Genomic DNA, 24,773 nt, shown 5'->3' on the forward strand with positions numbered 1-24,773 from the left:
TACTACACAGAATTTCCATTTTTATTTTGTTACATAATCTCTGCACAACTTTTCCATAGAGGCTACATCAATTCCCTCCCACAATGTGCCAGAGATCCTCATTGATGCTTCACATGTTCTCAGCATGCTAATTCAACTGAAAAAAGAAATAGGAGTGAAACACCCAAATTTGTTCCTTAAAGAAGTGCACATAGGGGCCGGAGCAATAGTATAACAGGTAGGTGGTTGCAAATTAAGTTCCCAGTATCCCATATGGTTCCCTAAGCAGGCTAGGACTGATCCATGAGCACAGAGTAAGGAACAAGCCCTGAGTACTGCTGGGTGTAGCATTCCCCCAAAAGGAAGTGCACACAATAATTAAATGAAAAATATAACATTTTAGTTAAAATAATAACTTTCATTACTTTAATCAAACAGAAGATATAAATGCATACCATTAGAATATGTACTATATATCATGAGGAGCAAAATGTTATGTATGACATAATTTTAGAGTCAAGGAAGTTATAATTTTGTTTTTATATAAGCTAGTACTATAAAAAAGAAGAATTCTAAGTGAGAAATTAGAGACTGACATTGACTTGCTAACAAATATGGGTAAGGAGAGACTTTATTTATTCTAAGGAATACAAGCAAGCATTCTAAGAGTTATTTGAGTAAATTGATTCTTTATCTTTGCTGCTTCTTTTTTCTTTTCTGCTGTCAATAGCGTATCCAATGATGTTGGAATTATATATCTGGGAAATTATCACTAGAAGTATTACAAATCACAGAATTTCAATAAATATACAAATGATTTAAATATATTTGAGACACACATGCTGGTCTATAATTATAGACTTTAAAAAATTATATTTCACATAGGTGATATTCTAGTTCACTTATAATATCACATTTTAATAATTGGTTAAAGAACAAATACAGCTTTTTGAAACTGAAATACATTATATTGAAAAATTAGTGAGATTCTCTATTTATTGATTTATATCATTTCATGTGTAAGGACTTGTGGTCTGTTTCCCAAAATGTTCTTTTTATTTTAACATTACTCATGAACATAAAATGTAGTTTCTTCATTTTTACATTAAATTATCCATTTACTCAATAACTATTCAGTGTTTATTAAATGAAAGGAGCTAGTCTAGTGTTAAAAATCAAATAGTTTTTCCCTCAGAGGTTACATTTTGGGGGCAGGGGGAGGTGTGAGTTGGGGGGCGACACTTGGTGGTCCTGAGGGTAACTCTTAATTCAGTGGTCAGGCGTCACCCAAATAGAGCTTATTTTTGTTCTAAACTAACAGTATCTCTGATGTAATCTATAATTTTGTTACAGAAAGAGATCACTGTAATTGCACAATATGCTATGAGAAAGTGTAGGGTAATTTAAAAGTGTAATAAAGGGGTACTTCCAGTTTCCCCTGAAGGTCATGGAATTTATAAATGATTAAACCTTTATCACTTTGTACCAGCATCTTACTGCTTTTGCTGGTTATAAAGAATGAGAATACCAATCATTATTTTAATTTTGACTTTAAAAGCTACTATACTCAACCTCCTGAGAAAAATGGTATTTAAAATAAATGGTGAAGAGGAAGAGGAGGTAGATGAGAAATTTATAGTATAGAAGCAGAAAAGGATTTTACACAGGAGGAATAATAATGAAGTAAGACCTAACCCAATGAACTGGATGAAAAGGAAGTGACTTTTCAAGTTGATGGAACTTTAAATTAGAGATTATTCACTTTATTCTTTAAGTGCTCTTCACAATTTTCAATTATTTGATTTCTTTAAAATAGACTTTGCAAACTAACAAAAACTGTGCCATTCTCACATTAAGATTGGAGAAGAGATAACAGATATTATATGGCACTTGTCACACACATTCTTTGCAGCTCCTACAGAAACTGGGAGATACTTGTTCTAGCACCCTTTGTTGGACTGCCAAACCTGTGATCCACCCATTTATTGAAGATTAATTCAAATTTATAATGGAAACCAACAAATTTAGAGCTGTTTTAGAAATGTGTGTTGGAGCAGACACAATAATGTACCGTTCAGAATTCAGTCAAAGCACATATTCCTCGTGTCCTAATTCTCTTTCTACATGTCATATGTGTCGGTACAAGGGCCAAAAGCTTGTTGAGTAAGCATGAAAAGAATACTTCTGAAGCAAGCTTCCAACCATTGACCTGTCCTCCTGGCCCCTCTTTACCCTCACCTTGGATGTTAGTTTCATTATATATATAATAAAGGTGATATATATATATATAATCTTGTTATGTATAATAAAAAGCACTAATAAAAGTGCTTGCTATAGTGGCAGGCAGTGGGATGGGCTTGTTGTGGGGGGAAGGAAACTGGGACCATTGGTGGCGGAAAAAGTGCACTGGTGAAGGGACCTGTGTTGGAATATTGTATGACTGAAATTTAATCATGAACAACTCTGTAAATGTGTATATCACTGTGATTAAATTAAAAAATAAATAAGTAGGAAAAATTGATATATACTATATATACATTTTTATTTTCATAAAGAATACTTCTGAAGACTCAGAATAACATTTGAAGTGAATTGTGAAGAGAAAGAGGAGGTGGATGAGAAATTTATAGATGTAGAAGCAGAAAAGGATTTTCTGCATAGGAGGAATAATAATGAATTAAGATCTAACCCAATGTTCTGGATGAAAAGGAAGTGACTTCTCAAGTTGATGCCTTCCACCCTCAGACACCATAGAAGCACAAATGAGAAAGATTTGTAGATTGATCATGGGCTGGAGCTATAGTGCAGCGGGTAGGGTGTTCGCCTTGCACGCAGCTGACCCAGGTTCGATTCCTTCACCCCTCTCAGAGAGCCTGGCAAGCTACTGAGAGTATCTCACCCGCTCACCAAAGTCTGGCAAACTACCTGTGGCATATTGGATATGCCAAAAACAGTAAGAACAAGTCTCACACTGGAGAACTTACTGGTGCATGCTCGAGCAAATTGATGAGCAACAGGATGACAGTGACAGTGATCATGACTACCACTATAATACTTTTAATTGATTTCCCCCTCTTTAAGCATCAGTGAATTGAAGAGCTGAGGAAAAGAGAAAGTATTGGTATATAACTTTTTACTTGTTCTCGCTTCCAAAAATCCTTTGCAGTGTCTTCTTTCTTCCTTCTGATCTAAGGTATCTAAGGTATGGCAAGGTATTATCAGGGTGTCAGGTCCTGATAAACTAGCTCTTTTTTGCTTATGGAAATCATAAATATAGACATACATGTATTTAACACTGTAGCACTTTGCTACATCCCATTGCTCATTGATTTGTTTGAGTGGGCACCAGTAATGTCTCCATTGTGAGACTTGTTGTTACTGTTTTTGGCATATTGAATACACCACGGGTAGCTTGCCAGAGTCTGCTGAGTGGGCTGGGCTCACTGAGAGGGATGGAGGAATTGAACCCGGGTTGGTGCAAGGCAAATGTCCTACCTGCTGTGCTATCTATTGCTCCAATCCTTTGATATATAATAAGTGAAATCTTTAATTCCCCTTTATTACCTTGATAAATTCACATATAAACTAATGGTAGTGTTATCTCAGTCAATAGTTATAGTTCATCAGGCAAAATTTATTTTTTACCTAATATTAAATATAGTGGAATTATCTATATTTAACTTAGATATGCAATTTACTCACAATGTCTGTTGAATTTTTGGTTCACAATAATGATAATTATTATTTTTTTGGTTTGGGATAACACCTGATAGTACTTAGGGCTGACCCCTGCTCTGCACTCAAAAGTCACCTTCAGCAAAGTTGGAGGCCGTATGGGGATGCTGGGAGTTGAACCCTGGTCAGCCATATACAAGTCAAGTACCCTACCTGCTATATTATTGCTCTGGACCCTATAACTTAAATTTCTGTATCAACATAAATATCAATTTTAAATCATTAATTTTTATAACATGTTCATTTCACCCTATATAGCCAAACTGTTATTATTTTAACCTACAATCGCTATGAAAAATTAGGCCATTTTGCCTCTTAATGCTACATTCAAAATCTAGTCTGTATTGTATACTTCCAAAACAACCAAATTAAATGCCAACTTTTCATAAAAATCATAGAAGTACTTTTTCTGTTTTGAGAACACATCTGGTATTGTTCAGGGATCACTCTGGCAGTGCTCGAGGAAGCACAAGAGCACAGGCTATAAGCTGCCTGCCAGGCAAGAACCTTAACCCCTGTACTATGGCTCTCTGGACCCATTCTACTATTATTCTCTATGAAATTTAAAGTATAAACTATTTTTCACATGGATAAAGTGAAAAGATCAGTGACTGCAAAGGGTTGAGGTGTAAGGATAAACCAGAGGATCACAGAGGGTATTTCAGGTATGAAACTACTGGGAAGATACTGTAACAAAGGATACATGTCAAAGCCCATAAAATAATACTCAGTGAATCCTAACGCCAAGGATCAATTTTGGGTGATAATTGAAGATAGAAAGTTATGGTAGGTTCATTCATCTGGTTGGTTGACCAGGGTGCTATCAAATATCCCATGCTATGTTGATAGAGATTAGGCATATTTTGCGGGGGGTGGGGGTGAGGAGGAAGCTATTATATAATAACTCTGTACTCAGCTCACTTTTTTTCTGCTCCAAAATATGGTTCTTTAAAATAAAATTTATTAAAAATTAAATTATCTGGATTGAAGATATAATGCAGTAGGTGACATACTTGCCTTGTACACTTTTGACCCCCATTTGAGCTCCGGCACTGCAAATGTCCTGAGCATTACTTAGAGTCACTGCAGAACCTATAGCGAGGAGTAGAACTTGAGAACTTCAGCGTGGTCCAACACCCCCAACTATATTATGAACTACCCTCAAATTTATATTCTAAATTTTATATCACCTCTGAGCAATTATATTCTGAAAATTACAATTTTCAATTTTTTCTTTTATTCTTGTCAACTGCTATTCTATAGAACTATACAAAGACAAGAACCCTGTTTCATATCCTCATGTTCATATAATATTCTGTGTAGACTGCCATGTGTTTTCTAGTGCACCAGAGTGGACACAGACACATATCCATTATACCACTGCCACATCAATTTAATTGTGCCACAGACCTATAACCACCAAACTACATAATAGGGGAAAATGTGTTTTCCATTTTCTTCCTTTGTTTTTGTGGTTACAAAAGTATGCACTCTAAAAATGAATCAGTAAAAATATCCTAATTAAAAATATTATCTTTTGGGGGTCAGTGTGATGGTACAGTGGGGAAAGCATTTGCCTTTACAAGCGGCTGGCTGTGTGTAAAGATTGAATCACCAGGACCCCATGAGACTCCCTGAGGACCATAAGGAGTGATTCTTGAGTGAAGAGCAAGAGTAACATCTGAGCATCACTGAGGTGACCCCCAAAACAAGCAAACAAACAAACAAACATGCCATTACCATAAATGGTATTAAGATTCCAAGGTAAATTCCTGTGTGTAAAGGTTGAATCACCAGGACCCCAGGAGACTCCCTGAGGACCATAAGGAGTGATTCTTGAGTGAAGAACAAGAGTAACATCTGAGCATCACTGAGGGTGACCCCCAAAACAAGCAAACAAACAAACAAACATGCCATTACCATAAATGGTATTAAGATTCTAGGGTAAATTCTTTTGTTCTCCCACAAATTGTTCTTTTAATCTGCATTTATCATTTTTTCCAGGTCTATATAGAGTAGAAATAAGAATAGATTGTTTTTTAATATGGATGATTCTCAAAAATTAGAAATTGAGCTCCCATTTGACCTTGAGAATATATCCTGGAGAGGCAAAAAGGTATAGTAGAAATGACATCTGCATTTGTATGTTCATTGCAGAACTATTTACAATAGCCAAAACCTGGAAAAAACCAGAGTGCCCAAAAACAGATGACTGGTTAAAGAAACTTTGGTACATCTACAAAATGAAATACTATGCAGCTGTTAGAAAAGATGAAGTCATGAAATTTGCATATAAGTGGATCAACATGGAAAGTATCATGTTAAATGAAATGAGACAGAAAGAGAGGGACAGACATAGAAAAATCTCACTCATCTGTGGAATATAAAATAACAGAGTGGGAGACTAACACCCAAGAGTAGTAGAGATAAGGACCAGGAGGTCTGCCCCACAGCTTGGAAATTGGCCTTACATGCTGGGGGAAAAGGCAGCTCAGAGAGAGAAGGGAACACCAAGTAGAGGATGTTGGGAGGACCCATTCAGGTTGGAAGATGCGAATTGAAAGTAGACTATAGACCGAACATGAAGGCCACTCAATACCTCTATTGCAAACTACAACACACAAAAGGAGAGAGAACAAAAGGAAATGCCCTGCCGGAGAGGCAGGGTGGGGTGGTGGAGGATGGGGTGGGAGTGTTGAGAGGGATACTGGGATCATTGGTGGAGGTGAATGGGCACTGGTGGAAGGATGGGTAAATGATCACTGTATTAGTGAAATGCAAACACGAAAGCTCAAAAGTTTGTAACTACATCACAGTGATTCTCTAATAAAGAATTTTTAAAAAAGAATAGATCGTTGTTTTTGATACAGGGAATATTGGTGGTGGGAAGTATACATCGGTGGAGGAATGGGTGTTGGAACATTGTATGACTGAAAATCATGAAAGCTTTGTAACTGTATCTCTAGGTGGCATGGTGATTCAATAAAGATAAATAGATAAGTAATAGTTTGTTTTTAGCATTTCTTCAGAGAATTTACATTTACTCTTCCTCATAGCTTTACATGAATAAATAGGTCAGAAAACATAGATCTAACCAAAGAAAAGTTTCTGCAAAGTAAGTACATGATTACATACTTGCTTCAGGAATTAGCAATACTTCACTTCAAATAAATTGGATGCTTGGATCAGTAGCTTATATACTGTGAAGTTAAGTGCTAAGTGAGTGCTGCTTTGTGGTTCCTTCTGTTCTTGCTACAATGGTTTCAAATACCTTTGCCTCTTCTATTAGAATTCCTCAGAGTTAGACTGGACAGATAAGTAATAATAGGCCATTCATTTCACTTCAGAGCAGTGAGTGGAAACACGAGACATTGGTTTGTGTGCAGCACAGAATGAAAAGTTCAAAAGATGTAATTCTCAACTTTAAAAAAGTGCTCATTTGAAAATGCACTCCTTTAATGGAGATCATTGCCTGTTTACCTTTCTAATTATAACTTCAAATTCTAGGCTTCAGGGGAAAATTCTGTTACTTCTGTATAATGAGAAATAGAAACTAAAATACTACCTGATATTCTGGCACACTATTTTTAATTGTTCATGTCCTAAAAATTCCAGACATGAAATTTCAAGAAAAAGTTTCTCTTATTACCTTCTCTAAAATTACCTTTTTAGTTTCTCATTTTTCCCTCTGGCTTCTTTTCCCTATTTTTTTAAAGGATGAATCATAAACTTTGTTCATTTCTTTATATACTGGTATTTAAGGTTTGTGAAGGAAAATGCTTGTATTATCCATAAAATAATAATTTGATATGTCTTATATTAGATGTACAATAAGTATTGATTTCATGGGTGTTGTGTTTATTTCTGCAATGCTCACGGTACCCTGAAGATGTCAATTATCATCATTTAATTGTAGTCCATAAATTAAACATTTTAACCTAAATTTAATAAAAATGGTAAATATCAATAAATATAACATAAATATAAATAAATACTTATATTTTTACTACTGAGGTTTGATGGATCAAAGAGCCATTGGGGCCGGAGTGATAGTACAGCAGGTAGGGCGTGGTCGACCTGCATTTGATTCCAGGCATCCCATATGGTCCCCTGAGCACCGCCAGGAGTAATTCCTGAGTGCAGACCCAGGAGTAACCCCTGAGCATTGCTGGGTGTGACCCGAAAAGCAAAAAAAAAAAAAAAAAAGAGTCATCAAACTCTCCTACCTTCATAGCATAAAGCTCCAGTGTCTGTTTTGGATAGAAAAGATGAGTCATACTCACTTTCTATACTTCAGGCATTAAGTGGAAAGCTGTGGAAACACATCATATGGATTTCCACTTCTGTGTTACCATAACAGTCCTTTAAACAGGAAAGGGACTGGAATGTTGTCAGAGGGAACATTAGAGCAGAGAATCCTAAACATGTTATAAGTGTCCTGGCAGGAAGGCAAAACCCCTTTACATATTCGCATACACTAGTCCCAGTGACTTCCTATCCTTAAAATTACTTTTTATTTAGCCACTGCAGTTGTGTCAGCTCTGACATTATTCAGATTCTAAGAGAAATATGTAAGAAATTTGATAGTCAAGGGTACTCAGAGATAACTTTTTAAAAAGATAGCAATAGTATGATAAAATTGGTACATTCTTCAGTTTCATGGAAGCTTGTTTGAACTAATTTCAAACAAGCTTCCATGAAACTGGAGCAACAGTAAAGTAGTAGGGTGCTTGCCTTGCATAAGCTCAATCCAGATTTTATCCGAGACTTTGCGTATGGTTCCTCAAAAACTACCAGGAATAACCTCAGAGCACAAACAAAATAATGAAAAAGACAAGCTACCTTGTATTAAATGGGATCTTTCTAAAACAATCATAAATCTCTGATGGACAGGATATGGGCAAACTAATGGATATAGAGAAACGTTTCAAACAAGATACTTAACTTCTACCTTTGAATCTCAACAATGCTTCTATGACATACAGAAAATAAAATGAGGGTATCAATTATTAGCTGACAGTGCATATTAATTGCAAAGTCACTAATAAATTTTTATCAACTTTAACTAATGGTGATATAAAGCTATCTACTAATAAACACAGGAGAAGCAGTTTGCTGTGTTTAGTTCCTCCTTAGTAAGGTTAACAAACTACATTAGCCGTTCACTCATCTGTAACTCGTAATTAATCACTCCTTGAAAATTACATTGTATAATAAATGAAGACAGACATGATTCATTAAAACTTCTAATTAATTCTATTTAATACTATTTCATAGTTCATTGATAAGTGCTGAGAGAAGGATTACACTGAAGGATACTTGATGCATTGCTGCTGAAGAAGTAAATAGGAAAAGCATTATCTAAAATGAAACATGAATACTTGTAAATGAAAATGTCAGATGCTTATCACCACAGTGCTTGGTTCTGTACTCAAGGGCTTCATGACATTACTAGTGAGAACTCCATTTTCAGGGCTGTATTAATTAGCTACACAAGCCCTACAAAGATCCACCTTGATGTTCAGCATCTCAGGATGAAAATGAACTGAGTCCACATTGTTTTTCTAGTAAATTTTCATCTCAATTTTGAGAGTTAATGTCAAGACTGTTAATCAGTTTCAGCATTTTCAAACAGATCTATTTGTACAAGAAGACAAATACTTAAAAGACAATTGTAGCCTTGGGTCATTTAATTTGCTTCGTATGTGTATATGTGTGTTAAACCAGACATGAACATAGCAAGGTTGTGAGGGTTAAGAAAAGTCTTGTGGGGGCTGGAGTGATAGCACAGCGGGTAGGGCGTTTGCCTTGCATGCAGCTGACCCAGGTTCGATTCCCAGCATCCCATATAGTCCCCTGAGGACTACCAGGAGTAATTCCTGAGTGCAGAGCCAGGAGTGACCCCTGTGCATCGCCAAGTGTGATCCAAAAAGAAAAAAAAAGTCTTGTGGATTAATCGTAAGGTACTCTTTTTCAAATATGAATTGCGCTGTCTACAAACTGATTGAAAAGACAATCATTACTAAATATTCAATAATATATTTGAAATATTAGTTAAAAATAATTTATAAACAAGGCCATGATGGAAACTTGCCACAAGTGGCAGGAGGGGAGGACAGTTAGGACAAAGAACTATCACTATGACAATGATAGTTGGAAATGATCACTCTGAACAGGAACTGAGTGCTGAAAGTAAGTAAAGGAATATACATAAACTGTCAGTACCTGTTTTACAAACCATAGTACCCAGAAAAAGGGGACAGAGAGAGAGAGAGAGAGAGAGAGAGAGGAGAGAGTCAGGGGATGGGAGATGGGAGGCGGGACCTGGGAACATTGATGGTTGGATACGTACAACAGTAAAGAGATGGGCATTGGGACATTGTATGACTGAATCCCAATCATGAGCAACTTTGACTGTGTAACTTCATGATAATTTAATAAAAAGTTTAATAATGATTTATGTAATACAGAATAATAGAAAGAATAAAATAGTCTGTATATAGTACAGAATAATGAATGCTTACTCTTTTTCTTATCAACTACATAGCCTCAAAATAAAGTATAGACACCATTAGAATTTCCTTGGTATAAATGATAAGAACTCTAAATCAGAGAGAATATTCACAAATATTATTAAAATATTTGAATGAATGTATATCTTTAAGTCACAAACAACAATTACAACTTGGTAATAAGTCAACCAATTCAATACTAGATTTGGACATTTAAAGAATATATGCACATTACCAATAAATATATGAAAAGTTACTCAACATTATTGTTGATGAGAAAATAGAAATTGATATCTTAAGACATTAATGCATACACATAAAATTATTAAAATTAAAGAAACTATTGGTACCACATTTTAGCAAATTGTGGAGCTGCTAAAAATGTACCACTGATTGGGACTTTAGAACAATATTAAATGAAAACAGGTTTGGAAAGCATTTTGTGCTTTGTAAAATAATAAGTATGTGGTTGGATAAATAGTATAGTAGGTAAGGCAATTGTCTGGCATGTGACCAGTGCGAGTTTGATCCTAGGCACAACATATGATCACACGAGCACCACCAGCAACGGCCCCTGAAAAAATCTGGGTTGGCCCGAAAGCCAAATAACAAAACAATAAAATGAAAAATGAAATAACAAGCATACATGTGTCATATAGCACAGTCATTCTATTACTAAGTAACTGTAAATGAATAAGAAATTTTTTTCACAATAAAGTTATATGTTATTGTTCAGAACATCTTATTTGTATGGCCTCAAACTATAAACAAACTAAATGTCTGTTAGCAGTTGAATGGGTAAATCAGATGTTTCTATGTATGTCCATAAATGGAATACTGCCCAGTGGTCTTCAAACTGTTTCTCGATGCCTAAATATAGCGTGGTAAACATGCGTGAATATGACTTACTAAAAACAATAGTTTTCAGAGGCAGTTTAAGGTTCTAGGCCCGCAGTTTTTGCTTTCACAGTATCTAATACTAGGAAAATTTTTTTTTGCATTGTAAGTCACATAACCTAATCCTTATAGCTTAGCATTATATAATATAAAATGTCAGAAACATTTTAAATAATATTTCTACTTTATTCCAGCACCATGCAAGACAAGACACAATTTTAATTAATATTTAAATAGTTCTATTAAATTTAATCAATACTTCTTTAGAAGAAATAAGGTAGTCTTAGAATTCTCCAGCCATTTATTTTATAGTAAACTTCAAAGTAAAAAATTTTGCTACTCAAATCCAGAATCAGTACTAAAAATAAAGAACTGGCAAAAACTTACAAAAACTATAAAAGGAAGCAAATTTTATATGATGTTAAATTATTAACTTGGCCTATTTTTCTCTCTTTACAGAACTGACCTTTTAGCAGACTGGATTATCCATTCATGTTCAATTAATTTTCCGCGTAGTAAAATTAAAGCTGACCCTGCCTGTTACAGACAGAAAACTATGTACCAAAAAAAGAAAATAATAAATAATATGAGAAAAATAATATTATTGTACATTGTGTATTTTTGTTACAAGTTTAAAAAAACATAGAAAAAGAAAGAATGGGAAAATAGCATGTTGAAAAGTTGTTAGAACACTGGATAAAATTGTCTATTTTAAACTTTTCTCTACCAGAGAGGTCTTCTCAGTTGCCTGAATAACTGATAAAATTTCTCTGTGAGAGATATGAATACATTTAATTTGTTATTAAGTAAAGGAATTTAATTATTTTTGAAAGGCAACAAAGTAAGAAAATATGAACCCTAAAGGTGGTAAACTTGCTTTTCAATTTGGACCTAAGAGCTTCTAAACCTGGGCAAGATCATGTCCTTCTTGGAGCTGTTTTTTAATCTCTAAAATGAGGATAATGATACTATTACTTTTAGGTAGTCATCAACAAAAAAGGGCAGAGTACAGGTAATAGTCCTTACAACTAATTAGATGCTATTAACTGTAGAATGATGGTTATATCATTTCTCTTTTAAAGATTCCTTAGATTGTTTCAGTTATTTGAAGTGATTTTATGTATTTGAATTATTCCCCAGATGAAGACATAGAAGGCTCATGACTTTTTCTCCTTCCATAAACTTACCAAGTACAGATACACAAAACAATTTCCCCTGAGATAAATCCAGCAAAGAGTTGAGGAGCTCGTCTCCCAAGGGCAGCAGAAAATAATGTAAAAATATGAAACAGATTCTTGCAATAAGTCCCCGCTCTTTTACATTGTCATTATAATTAAAAGAGAACCTCCAAAGCCTGTTTCTCTCTGAGGAGCAAAGGAGTTGTATGGTTATCTCTAGTGTTCCAACTTTTAAAAAAATGACATAAGGGATAGGTACCCAAATCACTCCTGAAAGCAAATAAGACTTATATTCACAAGTCCCACAAGATTACAGTAACAGGATCAACATGGAGAGTATCATGCTAAGCGAAATGAGTCAAAGAGAGAGGGACATAGAAGGACTGCAATCATTTGTCGAATATAAAGTAACACAAGTGGGGACTGACACCCAAGGAGTGTGGAGATAAGGACTGTAGGATGACATTGCTTTGTCCTTTCCCCATTGCCACAAAGTGGTTAGGTTTATCTGGGTAAAAATCTACGCACTTGGAAGGGTGTGTGTTTTCGGGCTCTGTCTCACCGCCTGAGTTAGGTGTTCTAGAGTTGCTGCGTGTGGACTGGATTGGGACAGCTGTTGGTCAAGGACGGGCGAAGGAAGGAATGAAGGCCAAGTCGGTTGATTGATCAGTTGCTGTTTATTCCATTCACTCCTGTCTCTCTCTCTCTCTCTGCTTCTCTCCTGGCTTTCGATCTCAACCCCCAACCCACTCTTACAGCCTAGTTAAATCCTCCCAGCATGAGGGTTTGGGGTTTACACATAGGTGTGTGTAAAAAACTAAAGCTCGCCGAAGGGCGCGTGCACTCGTGGGCTCTCCGGGAAGCTTTGTCTCACCGCCCATGTTCGGTGCTCTGGAACCGCTGTGTGTGCTGTCGATAGAGGGCAGGCGATGGAAGGAAGAAGGCCAAACTGGTTGCTCAATCAATTTATTTCATTCTCTCTCCCTGCTTCTCTCCTGGCTCTGGATCTGTCTCTGCATCTCTGGATCTGGACCCCCAACCCACTATACAGCCTAGTTAAATCTCCACAGCATGAGGGGGTTGGGGTGTACACATAGGTGTGGTCACCATCAATAAGGTTGAGGTTCCTTTCCCTTAGGGGATGCTTCTCCTAGGACTTAATTCTCTTTCAGCAGGAGGATCCACCCAAGGGCGGAGTCCCATGAGTGTGTTTCTCTTCTCCTCAGCCAGCAAACATATAAGAATTCATAATATTAATCATTTTGTATGGACACAATAAGAGATGCATTAAAGCTTATAGAATTGCACTCCTGGGGCCATCTCAATCTCAGACTACAGTGCTCGGGCCAGATAAGTCTTTCCTATCCCTAGAAGGGTCCTAGTCTCATCATTACTTTGGGATTATGACAGCATTTGTCTATGATCAAGCTCTTAACTTATAGTTAAGAGTTAGGCACTTTAGCCAGGCCCATCTCGATGCCAGGGTAGCACATAACTCACTGCTTGCCCTGGATCCTTCCTGTCCCTCGTGGGGACCCTGCTTTTGGGGTGCTAGGAACTGAGGGCAACTGAGGCTTAAGTGGAGAAAGCAGACACCTGGGAGGGAATAATATTCGAAGCCAATTAAGTCCCAAGTTACAAAAACATAATATTGTCTTCTTGTGTCTATACAAAAAAGACATTCCTTTAAAGTAAATTATTCAAAAGGCACAAGAAGAGGAAAAAGGCAATATTAACTTATATAATATAAATTCAGTATCCTAGGAAGGTCTGACCTTACAAATTAGCAGAGTCAGATTAAGGGAAAGCCGCGGATTAACTGTTTTGGGGAAGAGAGCATAGAGAAGTGATTATAGCTAAACAAAGGGATGGGAGAGATTTGGGAACACCTTGATGGGTGAGACTGGGGTAAGCCTAAACTCTGGGAAAAACCGGGACAAGCTACTGATGGCTAGAGGGGAGAGGACAAAGTTATGTCATCCTACAGGTGTGGTCACAATCAATAGGGTTCTTTCCCTCGGGGGATGCTGCTTCTAGGACAAATTCTCATTCCGCAGGATGAACCACCCAGGGGCAGAATCCCATGAGTGTGTTTCTCCTCTCCTCGTCCAGCAAACATATAAGCATTCATAATATTAATCATTTTGTGTGGACACAGTAAGAGATGCATTAAGCTTATAGAATTGCTCTCCTGGGGCCATCTCGATCTCAGACTACAGTGCTCAGGCCAGATTAGTCTTTCTAGGACCTAGCAGGATCATAGTCTTATCGTTACTTTTGGATCATGACAACATTTGTCCATGATCAAGCTCTTAACTTACAGTTAAGAATTAGGCACTTTGGTCAGGCCCATCTAGATGCCAGGGTAGCACATAACTCACCGCCCACCCTGGGTCTGTCCCATCCCTCGTTGAGACCCTGCTTTTGGGGTGCTAAGAACTAAGGGCAACTGAGGCTTAGGTAGAGAAAGCAGATGCCCAGGAACTAATAATATTAGAAGTCAATTAAATCCCAAGTTACAAAAGCATAATATTGTCTTCTTGTGCCTATACAAAAGGGGCATTGCTTTAAAGTAAACTATTCAAAAGACACAAGGAGAGGAGAAAGGCAAGATTAACTTACAGTATAAGTTCATTGTCCTAGAAAGACCTGACCTTACAAAGTAACAGAGCCTGATTAGGGGAAAAAGCTGATTAATTGTTTGGGGAAGAGAGCATAGAGAAGTGGTTACAGATAGGCAAAGGAATGGGAGTGACTCGGGAGCACCTTGATGGGTGTGACCCAGATAAACCTAAGCTCCTTGTGGCAAGGGGGAAAGGACAAAGCAATGTCATCCTACAAAGGACCAGGAAGATTGCTCCATGGATTGGAAGGTGGCCTCACATGCTGGGGGAAAAGGCAGCTCAAATAGAGAAGGGACCGTCAAGTAAATGTTGCTTTGAGGACCTGTTTGGTATGGGAGATGTGTGCTGAAAGTAGACTATAGATTGAACATGATGGCTATTTAATACTTGCATTGCAGACCACAACACCCAAAAGGAGAGAGAGAGTAAAAGGGAATGTGCCTGCACAGAGGTGGGGTGGGGATAGGAGTAGGGCAGCAGTGATGGGAGCGATACTGGGAATATTGGTTGTGGAGAACAGGTACTGGTGGAGGGATGGGTACTCAATCATTGTATGACTGAAATGTAACCATGAAAAGTTTGTAAGTCTGTAACTGTACCTCACAGTGATTCATGAAAAAATAAAATTAAAATTAAATTTTTTAAAAATATTGCAATAACAAAAACCATATGGATCTGATTTAAAATGGGGCAGAGGATGTGAATAGGTGCTTCTCTATAGAAGAATTACACATGACTGATAGTCACAATGTTCATCAATTCTTGTTTTTAAGAAAATTCAAATAAATAACAATTGTATCTTTTTTAGAGAAATACAATAGAGCTCTCATTGTTAGGGAAATTCAAATCAAATCAATGATATTGTATAATTTTGTAGTTCCACTTTACACTGGTGAAAATGACTATTATCCAAAAGACAAGCAGTGGACAGTTACAGAGAGAATCCCTTACACATTATAGGTAGAGATGTAAATTGGAATGGTCATTAAGGAGCACTTTTATGAAGATATATCAAAATATTGAAAAGAGATATTTTATATTATCAATTTATTTTAATTCTGTATACCTAAACATTAATTCATATATATGTATAAATGAATACTACTCTGTTTTATTTTATATACTCTGATATTCTATTTCATTTGAAAAGAGATGAAATTCTATCATTTGAAACATAGTGAACAAAGTGAACATAGTGAAAGTAGGAATGTGAAAGTAGGAAAGTAGGAAAGTGAAGTAGGAATGTTGAGAAAATCAAACTGAGAAAATAAAAAAAAAATGTCCATGGTACATAGAGAGGCAGCAAAAGAAACAAAAAACTTCATATATAAAATGAATGGGGACCAGAGAGAAAACCAGGGTTGGGGAACATGCCTTGCTGGCACAGGGTCCTGAGTTCAACCCCTATCACCACATGCACTCTCATCCTTGTCTCCTAACGCCCATATCGCCCCCAAGCATTACCGCACTGCTAGACCCAAGTGTCGAACCACCAGTCTTCAGAGTATTTCCATGATTGCCATTAGACCTCCTAAGTGCTGCTAGGGAAGTCACCTTCCTCAGAGACCAAAAAGTGATGATCAGAAGAAAATGGGGAAAAAGAGGTAGCACTGTAGCACTGTTGTCCCTTGTTCATCGATTTGCTAGAGCGGGCACCAGTAATGTCTTCATTGTGAGACTTGTTGTTGCTGTTTTTGGCATATTGAATTCTCCACAAGTAGCTTGCCAGGCTCTGCTGTGGGGTGGGATACTCTTGGTAGCTTGCTGGGCTTTCCAAGAGGGATGGAGGAATCGAACCCAGGTCGGCCGTGTGCAAGACAAATGCCCTACCTGCTGTGCTATTGCTCTAGTCCCAGGGAAAAGAGGTAATAGATAAAATAGGTCAATTGTGTGAAGAAAGATAGAATCAAACTTTCAGTGATGAACTTCATGTTGTACACACAGATGTTATTTTATAATGATATTCACATAAAATGTTATATAAATATGTAATGTATTGTTAATCTGTAAAAAGATTATAAAATGATTAAATTTAAAAAACCCAGTTGTTAAAAGGCAGAATGTAGCTGCCCCGGTGTTGAAAGCAGACAAAAATTACTTATTGCTCAGTCTACCTTGGAAGGAATTTAAGTAGTGATTTTATAAAATGCTACCCTAGGGTGAATATTGCCATCTGCATGCATCTAGGTGCTGACCGTAAACTTTCCCTGTGACACTCGAACAGCTATTAAGAATAGAGACCAAAGGTGGACAATGTAAAGGTATGTGGATTGATCAGGAACTTGGCATAGTCAATTTGTGTTTAAAACCAGCAAAGACTTTAAGAGGTGACTTTTAATATAATATGCAGACATCAACTCAAAAAATGAAGAAAAAATTAAGAAAAAAGAAGGAGTATGTCCCAACAAAAGAATAAGATGATTCTCAGAAACTTATCTCAATAAAATGGAGCTCATTAATTTACCTACTATAAAGTTTGAAACAGTTTCATGAAAATAGTTACAGACGTCATCATTGAAAAGAATAGGAAATTTATTTTGAAATAAATGTAAGAAGGTGTAGTATTTAACTATTGAAATAATGGAAACTTGGTAAAATTTGTTTTGTGAACACATTAGAAAATAAAATATAAAAATTGGAAATTCAATTCTATTAAAATGTTTATACTACCCAAAGCAATATATATATGAAATGAAGTTTGTATCAGCATATAATAACATTTTTCCTAATGGAAATGATATAAACAATCCTAAAATACATATGAAACCACAAAAAACTTAAATTGTTCAAACTTTATTGAGAAAGATAAACTGGAAGCATTTCTCACATTAAACCATATAATAAACTAATAGTAACCAAAATTACGGTGCCGGTATACAAATAAAACAGATTAATAGAGCATAATGGAAGACTTAGAAATAACTATCGTCATAAATAGCAAGTAATCTACAATAATATTATCAAGAATACTCTATGGGGAATGTGAGTATCTTATAAGTGGTATTAGGGAAACAAATATTTACATAAAATAGCAAAGTTGAGCTATAATATATCATACACAAAGCCCAACTTAAAATGAATTAAAGTCTTCCATAACAAGATTTAGAATAGTAACACTCCTAGAAGAGAACAGAGTTATTTGGCACTAGCCTTGGCAAGGATTTATATTTTCTTGCATGACATTAAAACACTTAGACAATACATTAAAAGCAAACAAACATACAAACAAAAAACGAAGAGTCAAATGAGAGTATAGCAAAAAGGGCCCACGCAATCAAGAAAATCATGTACAAAATTAAAAGTCAACATAAAGAATTAAAAAATATTGTGGCCCACGTGTTTGATACTCTTACCATAAAAAATAAAAGGGATCCACATAACTGAATAGCGAAAACAAAAACAAATATGTTTGGCCTTTGAGCAGTATTGATTTGGGTACTGAAAGCTATAATAAAATTTTTTTGGTATAATTTTGGATTTTCCCAAGACTAAGTTTCAGTTTTCCCTTGGTATCTTGTGAGGTGGAGAATTCATTTTGGGACATTGCCTGTCACCCACAGATAGCAAAACCCACAAAGGTGCAAGTGATTTACACTTAGTGCCCCTTATTTGTTGGTTCCATCACACAGATTCAACCAATCAACATTCAAGGCAGGTTGTAACTGTGATTTTGGCCACCAGATGCATGCAAGAAGAGTTTTCTTGGACCTTGGTAATGCAAACATATATAATGCAAACATATATAATATATAAGACATCAAATTATGCAGTTTTCCCCTAAATTGAACCTGAGAATCTGAATTACCAATTGTGTTATCATTAAGTATCTTATTATGCAACTTTCCCTTGGACCTTGATTTTGAAATCATTCAAATTTTTTCCTGTTTTACAAAAAACTCACAGGGAGAGGGAAGGACAAAGAGACAGTGGCATAGACATTTTTTTAGAAAGAATAGAATTCCTTATGTCCGAGCAATAGCACTTCTTGAAATCTATCCCCAAACACAAAACTATTAAGTTGAAAAGATCCATGTATATGCATTGTAGCACTTAGTGCAATACTTAGGATATGCAACCCATGGTTTCCCTATGGATAAATGAACCAAGAATTTGTGATATATATACTAAATGATATATGATATAGCTGTAAGAAGAAATCAAATGATGCAATTTGTCACATGTGTTGGTGGAATTAGCAGGTATTATGTGAGTGAAGTCGTTCAGAAGGAGAAGAAGAGATACAGGATCATCACTATCATATGTGGGATATAAAGTTACATAATAAGAGAGTGAAAGACCAAAACTCAGAAAATTGGAGAATTTATCCGAAGAAATTTTACCTCAGGCTAGAGGAGTAAATGGAAGCATCCTTTGGAACACCGATACAGGGAACTGGGAACTCTGGTGGTGAGTGTGGTGTTGGAATTATTTATGCACGTAATTATTCTAAATAGTATTATAAAAATTTCCTATTTTCCCTGCTAAAAATGAGAAAACAATAACAATTCCTAAAATTAAACATTTAGTGTGCGATATTCCATGAAGTTATGTTGAGTTAAAAGGGCCTATAGTCAGTCTACTGGACAGTATATTTAAGCCAATATATATCTACAAGTCTTCAAAATAAAATATGTATGTTTTACTGAGTTTAGTTTCAGTTAAAAGAATATATAGCTACATAGTTATATATTTGTATAGTTATATATGTATATTTGTATATAGAGAGATCATTTTTAACGAGTTTTTAGGTTCAAATACTGCTGAGAAGTATGATTTTTCATGTATGTCATACCAGTTGGTACCAAGAAATCCTTACAAATGTTTCTAAATTTGTAAAATTTAATGATGGCACTCATGAAATAAATAAATGTACATAATAAGAGTTTTCTCTGGGTTGTATGTATCTTATATTTCAATACATATCCTAAAGTCAGTTAGAGGTTGAAGAATTTAATTTTAGGAATACCTCTATAGAGTTGTGTAATTAAGTATTTCAAACATCACTGTATCACTGTATCACTGTCATCCCGTTGCTCATCGATTTGCTCAAGCGGGCACCAGTAACATTTCTATTGTGAGACTTGTTGTTATTGTTTTTGACATATTTAATACGCCACGCATAGCTTGCCAGGATCTGCTATGTGGGTGGGATACTCTTGGTAGCTTGCTGGGCTCTCCAAAAGGGGCGGAGGAATCGAACCTGGGTCAGCTGCGTGCAAGGCAAATGCCCTACCGTTGTGCCACAAATTGCCACAAATTGCCCCAGCCCATTTGTGTCAGTAAAAATAATTTTAACAAAATTCATACAAGCTGTACAATTCAAGATGCCTGCCACAGGGCCAGAGAGATAGGGCTGTAGGTAAGGCACTTCTCTAGCCAGCGAATATGGGTTAAATCTTTGGCACCACATTTGATACCCTGAGTCCCACCAGGAGTGATCCCTGAGTGCAAAGTCAGATAAGTCCTAAGCATTGGACATAGCCTCAACACACACAGACACACACACATACAGAGAGAGATTGAGAGAGAGAGAGAGAGAGAGAGAGAGAGAGAGAGAGAGAGAGAGAGAGAGAGGAGAGAGAGAGAGAGAAGAGAGAGAAGAAAGAGAGGCCGATCATGTGAATTTTAAGCAGATTTCAAACTGTATGTGATCATGAATCTTAGCTTCTGGTATTTGTTACAACTGAAAGATTGTTGATTCATCCCTACTTGCCTTGGTGCTAACTTTATTACAAGGACTTTTCCAAGTGGAGAAATTTTCCTGAATTCTCAGACAGATTGCGTAATTGTGCATTTTCTAGTAAGTTGAATGTTTGGCATAATTTTGAGTAAAAGCTTGCTAATAGAAAAGATTGGTGAAGAGATGAATATGTCTAAATTATCCTAGACTGCCTTTAATGAGCATATATAATCAATGGTTAATGGAAACACCAGACAATAGCAACCAGATAGCCTTCAAATTTACTTAAATCAGTTTACATCACATTCAAACAAATGCATGAAAAGAAGCCCTTTATATGCATACACTAGCTGAGCCAGTTATACAAATTCTAAGTTCAGGATAAAGCATGTATAAAATGACATTTCTAATAAAAGGTGTGACCATTTTTCCTTATGTGTATGAGATTTAGAGCAGCAAAGCATTTGATTCAAGCTATGAGACATCATTGAAAGGAGAGTGAACAACACTGTAATTGTCTTTTTCACTTTCTGTCAGGTGTGCTGCCAGCAGGAATATTTGGTGTTCAAGTGTATACTACAATGTCAGAAAAGTTAAAAATCCAAACTAGAGATTAGTATGACTTCTTTGTTGAAACTCTCTTCCATTCTTTCAACTTTTCAAGTTGGTTGATTATACATAGAGATCACCCAAGGAACTTCGGAAATTCATTCCTTGGTTCTGAGAGAAAGAGAGAGAGTGGGGGAGCAGAGGCAGACTCAGGGACAGACATGAACACAGAGGCAGAGAGATTGTCCCACCATTGATTGTATTAGGTTCCAAGACTGAGAATCTCTGTTTTGGTATATCAGGACAATAATTCAATTCAATCCATTAAAAGACTGTTTAAGGCACTGTGGTTTACAAAACTATTATTCACAGGGTTTCATACATAGAACATTCCAGCATTGCAATCTCCACCAGAGGCTGTGATGATTCCCTCTAACAATTTTTCTCTCAGAAATAAGAGAATATGGCTGTTTAAAAATGATGTATATATCTATCCTTATAGAAAATATTAAACTAACATCATATATAAATTTTAAAAGATAAATAATAAAGATGTTTAATAGAAGTGTCTCCAGTTTGTTTCCTCAATTGCTGATAAATTTGCCTTTGGTCTCCTGCTGTCAAGAAAACTTTACTAGCTCACATCTTCCCAGATCTGGAATACATAAAACCAATTAGTTAACCTCAGAATCCTGTTTATATTTGCTTTTTGATAAACAGATAAAGCCAAGTTTCATAGCCCGTTGGGGATGCAGTCCAGGTGATGATCTGTACATTTCTCTTGGCTTCCTCATGTCAATGAATTGCTATTAAACTGCAGAGACAACTTGTCAAGACTTCAGTCAGAATAGTGACTCTGTAATGCATGATCATTTCACTGATAGCCTTGTGACCATCGAGAGCACTGTTTAATCTCTTGGCTCTTCAGATCACCAACAAATTGAAAAATAATAGTAATTATCTCATAAAATTATCGATAATAATTAAGGGAACACTACAGTAAATAGTAAGATGGTAGGTAGGTTCTTACATCATTAATTATTTAGCTGACTTTGTTAACACTAGTAAACCTTTAAATCATTTATTCCCACTCTTTACTCCATTTTCCAATTTTCTCTTACATTTGTGGAATAGAAACTTAAATGACTCATTTTATGCCACAGTATATTCAAACTTTGTATATTATGCAGTGAATGCAGTGATGTGAGACTTCAAACACCCAAGAACTTTAGCTCTAATTAGATCAAATTAGAAGTCACTAAATTTAATTCAATTACTATTGAATTATCATTGTTTGATGATGCTCAGGGTAAGTTACAGTTTGGAGCTGGGGAATCACTTCTGGCTGTGGTCAGTGGATCATGTGGCGATGGGGATTGTGTCTCTTGCATGTAGAGCATGAACTCTAGTCCTTGAGCTGCCTCCTGAGCTCCTATCGAATATTGCTGTTGTTGTTAAGTACTGAGTTTGGTATGCATGCTTTTTCAGTCCTTAACCAATATGTATATACATGGACATAGTAGATAAATTTCAGTATAATGAAAATATGCTCCTTAAAAGCCAAATTGTATGGTAGCTGTCTCTGAGAATATCAGCAAGTTATGGAGAATGAAAATCTAGTAGAGCACAACAGCAGAGGAAGAAAACCTAATGAAGTACAATCTGGAATAAGGGGTGCATAAAAAAAATTCACCAGGAAAAATAAAAAGGCACATGAAAAAGTTAATAAATTGATCAGGTTCTACTTGGTGTTTCATTAAAGACTTCCCTTGAAAATTTGTGAGAAAAATCAGAGAGACGGTACAGCAGAAAACGCACTTGCCTTGCTGACACAGGTTCAATCCTGGCACTGCATACGGTTTCCTGAGCAAGGCCAGGAGAGAAATTCCTGAGCACGGAGTCACACTCGGTCCTAAAGACCACTGATGGTGGCCCCAAAACCAAAAATGAAAAATGTCTACTTTTTATTGTAGTCTTGATGACATGTTTACGGAAGTGGTTTTGATGTATAAAGTTAACGTGCCATTCTCACTACCAAGGTTTACAAGAACTTTATCATTTCCTATGTGTGTCATGTTTTTCCTGTAGTTGTAAGCTTTCCCAGTGCCATTGGTTGAAGAGACTTTCCTGAATCCAGTTTATACATTGGCTCCCTTTGTCAGCCTCTTTGTCAATAAACAGAGATTTTATTTTTGCATTCTTTATTCTATTTCATGTATGAGACTCTATCTTTGTTCTAGTACCACAGAATATTGATTACTATAGCTCTGCAGTATAATTTAAAGTCAGGGAATGCAATAACTCCTATCTTCTTGTTTCTCAAAATTGTTTTTGCTATTTGACAGTATTTTGTGATTTAAAACAAATTTTAGTACCAATTTTTTGTAAGTCCTAGAAGAGACCAAGTCAATTGATTGATATCACACTATGTATAGTGTTTCATGTAGGATGGTCATTTTGACAATGATAATTCTTCCAATCCATGAACATGAAATATTTCCCCATATTCTGCTGTCTGGTTCTATTTAATTTAAAAGTGACATAATTCCCAATTCATGTCCTTCAAATCCATTGTAAATTGATTCCTAGGTACCTGATGTTCTTGCAAACTGTAAATTCCATGGAGAACAATGGCTTTAAGAATAAGACTGCCCCAGTGTGCCTTAGGTACATGTTGAGAAGACCTGGCTGGCAGGTAGAGGGGTAGGAGCTTTTCAGTGTCTTGTGGGCTACAATATTCCTCTTCGCATAACTGTACTAATCTGTATTCTTCTCAACCTCTGTACACAAGCCTTCTATCAGCTCCAGGGAGCTAGACCATAAGTTCTCTCTATTTTCTTTTCAATCTTTGGTTCCATGTGAACCACCCTCAGATACTCAGGTACATCTACATTGGGTGTGTGTATGGGCTGACAAAGGAAGACATGTTTAATAAACATGAAAAAACTTTGTGTTTGTTATTATGCTACAATATTTTGAAGGAAACCAGCACTAGAGCCAAAGAACATCCAAGGAATACAATATTTCATGGAAAATACTTCATGGAAAATATTTCATGGAAAATGCACCCTTAGGACAGAGCATTTCATATCCAATCAAGTATTAGCTGAGAAAACTCTTTGAAGACAGAAATGTCTATAATTTGTTTTATATGGAGTAGCCATAGCTACGTATAGTTTTGTATATAGCACTTGAAATATTGCTAATGTAATTGAGAAATCAGTTTTTATTGTAATTAAAATTTAAGTATACATAGTTGTACATGATTTTTAATGGCCACTGAATTATACGATGCCATTTTAAATTTAAAGGTAAACTAAAGATAAAGTAAAATTTCTTTATATCATTATGTTTTTCTCTACAAAATGGTTTCTATCATGGTTTACAACCAGTTATTTGGGTTGAATTGTGCTTACCAAGTAATTTCTTAAATGGTCAATGTAGAAAGCAATCAACATGGTTATTGGTTCAAGAATAATCCAATGAGCACAGTTATTTGATGCATAAGAAGTCACCCTCCTGTCCCGTTCTTTTTTTTTTTTAATTAGTGAGTCACATGAGGGTACAGTTACAGATTTACACATTTTCATGCTTGTGTTTCCTTCATACAGTGTTTGCA

This window comes from Sorex araneus, chromosome 1, assembly GCF_027595985.1.
Source record: "Sorex araneus isolate mSorAra2 chromosome 1, mSorAra2.pri, whole genome shotgun sequence".
Lineage (NCBI taxonomy): Eukaryota > Metazoa > Chordata > Mammalia > Eulipotyphla > Soricidae > Sorex > Sorex araneus.